This window comes from Cornus florida, unplaced genomic scaffold, assembly GCF_030987335.1.
Source record: "Cornus florida cultivar Cherokee Brave unplaced genomic scaffold, ASM3098733v1 CherokeeBrave_3.0.0_Hap2_Chr10, whole genome shotgun sequence".
Classification (NCBI taxonomy): domain Eukaryota; kingdom Viridiplantae; phylum Streptophyta; class Magnoliopsida; order Cornales; family Cornaceae; genus Cornus; species Cornus florida.
In genome coordinates, this window is record NW_026775580.1 from 106,146,419 (window position 1) to 106,151,413 (window position 4,995).

The window sequence follows — 4,995 nt, forward strand, 5'->3', positions numbered from 1 at the left end:
CGGATAGTCTCGGCGCTTTTGGTCCACCGAAGGCTAGAGAGTCTTGGCATGACTCTTACTGACCTGTTGATTACCTACACCATATCCAGGTATGGGACCGAGCCTGGCCGTTTTTATTTTATTTCTTCTTTTCAACAGAGGATATGCATGGACTTTCCCAATTCTGAGAAGAAATGAAAGAGATGATGATAATTGTTAAAGGGAACTGGGCTGTGTCTCAATTAAGCAAACTCCCAATCCCACGTAAATTTGGGAAGTTAGGTATAGAATGTTTTCCCTCCCTTCATGATAAGTGTTCTGGTTGCTTCCTATGTCAAGTCTTATTCTTTCGTCTCACTTATGAATTTCTTGGTGTTTTTTCAGCGACGTTCCCCTCCTCTATAGCTAGAAAGAGGCTCGATTTCCTTGAAGAGCAAGTTTGGAGTAATCCCCCTTAGGTTGAGGATTTACTCTCTTCATCCAATCTTAAGGAAATTGCTTCTAGTGCTTTAGTTGCTAAGCTCATGGATTTGGCAGTTCCTTCTTTCAACAGCTTTCCTCTAATTGAGGAAGAGAAATAGAGAGCCGAAGCGCTGAAGAAGAAAGCCGATGAACCTTTTGCAGTTGTGCGCTCGACTGAGCGTGAGAAAGAGGTTGATGAACCTCCTCTTAAGAAAACTAAGAAAAACCCTCGTTCTTTTTCCAAAGTCAAATGTGTTGACCTTGGGAAGAAAAAAGGAAACAATGATAAGGAGGTGGCACCTGAAGAGGAGGTTCAGGCCTTTATCTTGGCGGATAAAGGAGAAGCTTGGAAACCAACCTTCTCTAGAGCTGACAAATCGGTGCTCCATTCAGGAGATTCGATAGTCATTGATCCATCTGCTGTACTGGCAGTTGCACGTGGGATGTGGCTACCTAAGGATGAGAAGATTATAAGCAACATGGGGCTAGAGCAGCTGCTCCCTTCTGCCCCCGTTCGAGCTATGGAGGTTTGTCTTTTTCCCTTATTTATTTTTTCCTCAGCTTTCTTTCCACTCCATTTACACTGTTATTGTTATTGTTGACTATTTAGAGCTTGTACCACACTATGGCTTTATGTGCCACTGCTGAGGCTCAATCAATTTTTATCCGAAAATTGGAGAAGGATCTTGCTTCTGCTGAGAAGAAACTAGTCCATAAGACTGCAGATGCTAAGATGGCTTCTGATGCGAGAGACGCCTACAATAGTCATCTTGCAGCTACTGAGGCTAAGATAAAGGAATTGGAGGCTGAGAATTTGTATTGGAGGGATGCAGTCAACATTTGCACAACTACTGGGAAGCAGATGCATAAGCGCTATTCAGTATTGGTGCGCCTGTCTAGTGCAAAAGCCTTTCGGTATGGCTTCGCTCAAGGTTCAGGCAATAAAACAAAGGATCCAGATGCTTTTGATGTGGACATGGAGGTGTCCTTCCCTTATGCTGAGGGTCCGAAGGCCCAAGAAGCTGAGGTATTGTTCGCTAAGATGGTGAAGTCTCATCAAGAAGATCCCCTAGTTTTGAGCTCCTCAGTTCTACCAACTCCAAACTCTTCAACCCTTCCAGACACAGCTTCCAACCCAAATGTGGTTGATGCTTTTGAATCCACTCATTTTGATCCAAAAAGGAAGTGAATTTGTGTAATATTTGTTATGAAACAATTTATTTTTGCTTATAGACAGTAGCTGTTATAATTTTCTATATATTTTTTTTTGAAAATTTGTATGTCTACAAATGTTTCTGAGCTGCATATGCTTGCTGAACAATTTGCATGTCCATGAATGTTTCTGAGCTGCATATGTTTGCTGAGCAATTTGCATGTTTATGAGAAATATTCACTTTCTTTAGAGAGTTTGGACTCCTTACGATCAGAAGCAAAAGCAGGAAAATGGTAAGAAGGCAGTTCCTATGACATTTCGATCGCTACCTGAGGAATGTTCCACCCTTCAGTGATCTAACCGTCAAGGGAACCCTTCTTGCTCTTAGCTTACATGGAGTAGGTATATCAATACTCATTTTTCTTATATTATTTCGATGTGGGACAAACTTATGATGGGCCTACAACTATCGGGCCACACACTGGGGCCTGAAAGTGTGACCTCCATGAAGAATATTTGCCCCCATTCGGGTTCAGACCCACTGGTGTTCCTTCTCCGAAGTGTTAAATTCTATATGCCTTAGAGGAATGCGTTGGCGACTTCGGATTTTTGGGATCCGAAGCATAAAGTTCCTTGGCTATGAGCCTGAGAGGAATTATATTGTATAGGACACTTAGGGTCTGAGGTATGTGGCTCCTCAGCTATGAATGTGATAGGAGTTGTATTGTGTCGGACTTTTTAGGTTCGAGACATAGAGTTCCTCAGCTATGAGCCTGAGAGGAATTGTATTATATAAGACACTTGGGGTCTGAGGCATAGAATTCCTCGGCAATGAGCCAGAGAGGAATTGTGTTGTATCGGACTCTTAAGGTCCGACGCGATATATTCCTCGGCTATGAGCCTGAGAGGAATTGTATTGTGCAGGACTCTTGAGGTCCGAGGTGACATATTCCTCGACTATGTCTGAGAGGAATTGTGTTGTATTGGATTCTTGAGGTCCGATGCGATATATTCCTTGGGTATGAGCCTGAGAGGAATTGTATTGTGTCAAACTCTTAAGGCCTGAGGCAATATATTTCTCGGCTATGTCTGAGGGGAATTGTATTGTGCCGGACTCTTGAGGTCTGAGGCGATATATTCCTTGGCTATGCATGAGAGAAATTGTGCTGTATCAGATTCTTAAGATCCGATGCGATATATTCCTCGGCTATGAGCCTGAGAGGAATTGTATTGTGTCGGACTTTTGAGGTTTGATGCTATATATTCCTCGGCTATGAGCCTGAGAGGAATTGTATTGTGTCGGACTCTTAAGATCCGAGGCAATATATTCCTCGACTATGGTGTGCGGCTTATAGGAATATTGCTGATGTCTTTGGACACTTGAGGTCTGAAGCTTCTAAAAGGGAAAGAGGCCATGAGAAAGAGTCACTGAGACTATGTAACTTTCAATACTTGTGATTGGGAGTCTATTTGTCTCAGAGACTCGTTCTATTACATCTACTTACAACATCATAAAGTTATATTAATTATGCACTCTTTCTATTTTTAGTCGATATGAAACAAAAAATAGAGTTTGCATTTAGGGCCAAGAATTCTGTGCTTTAAAAGAAGATTATTGCAAAGAATGCCCGTTGGTACTATTAATTACTAGCGGGCCCTCTTTGTAATGCACCTGAATACTTTCACTGTTCTTTATATAAAGGAAAGTTCAAAGCTGTGGGACCACAATGAAATATATGATTTGGGCCAAATACATTTGAGCTTTGCATTCAAACATAAGGGAAAATACTACAAAGACTGTCCTTTGGATATATGACCTCAGTTCATGCCTTAACTTCCATTGGGCAATCGTTGCAATACATGTTCATGCTCAAGTATGCCCCTATGTAAATATAGTAATTTTTTTTGTCATAATATCAATAATAGGGTATATGTGTAATATATATGTTGCCCCCTATGACGGAAAAGAAAATAGTATTATCCCACATGAATTTATTGACCAGTCGTGCATCCACTAATCTGAAAGTTGATGTGAGAAAATATATTTGGAACATTTTGTTTCCTCTAGTTTCCTCGCTTGACTCGAGGTCCTTGGGTTTTTTAGGCTGGAGAGCTTTGCGATCCTTTCATGTTACTTTTCAGTTGGGTTGTTTTGGGTTTCCTCCGTGTGGTAAATTTGCGCTACTCTCTGTTTTTTCGCAGGGTGGGTTTCTCGGTTTGACGTTACTGGGCGATTTCCCTACACCTTTGTTTCTTTTTTGTTTCTCTTCGTTGTTGGACTCGTTTTTTCTGATCTGGGGTGTGGAGTGCGCGGTGGATTGTTATTTTTCCGGTGGCCGGCGTTTTCTATGGTCTCAGTTCTCTTGGTGGGCTGGGCCGAGTTCTTTTGCAACCGAGTTTATACTTTTGTTTTTTGGGGCAGGTATGAACCTTCAATTTTTAGGCCTAGGCCATACGACTTCAGCTCACTGGGTAATACGACTTTTTGGTTGGACGAGACTTCAGTCTATCGGTTGACGTCGTTGGGACTTTGTCCGTTCCAGCAAGTTTTCTCTTCAAATCCGGTTTGTCTTTCTACTTCTTCAAATTCTTTACCTTCATCCGTTGTTGAACGAAATCTAATACAGTTGGATACGTTTCGGGATGCCAATCCCTCTCCTCACTCTATTGATTTTCCAACCATTTTGGTTTGGAATTGTCAAGGTTTGGGCTCCTTTTCAACGATTCAACAACTTCAACGGCTAAAAGATAAGTTTTCGCCTGATATTGTTGGTCTTCGTGAAACAAAAAACTGTAGAAAACGTCTTGTTTCTATGCAAAATTTGTTGGGTTTTTCTAATAGTTGTGTTGTGGATCTTGTTGGGTTGGCAGGGGGTTTAATTCTTTGGTGGAAGGCTCATATTCACTTCCAGGTTTTGGAACACACGGGGTTTTTCATTACCGCTATTATTTCTTCCCCTAGTAGAGCTCCCTGGGTTTTGTCTCTTATTTATGCGAATACTGTGGATAGGTTGCGGGCATCTCAATGGCGATATTTAGAGTATCGAGCTCAGTCATGGCCTGGGAGTTAAGTGCTCATTAGGGATTTTAATGACATTCTTTATGCTTCTGAAAAATCTAGTGGCCAACTTAAACAGGGTTGGTAACTCAAATCATTCAGATCACTATTGGATCGCTCTGCTTTAGGGTTGGCAACTCAAATCGCTGTTCTTTTGGCTGGGGGTTTGTAGGCTTTCCTTTCACTTGGTCTAATCAACGGGATGGCCAAGCTCATATTCAAGAGCGGCTTGATCCGACGGTGGCTACGAAGGACTGGCTTTTGGCTTTTCCTACAACTAAATTATCTCATCTCATAGCGTTGGGTTCTGATCATGCTGCTTTACTGTTGGAACTTTAACCTG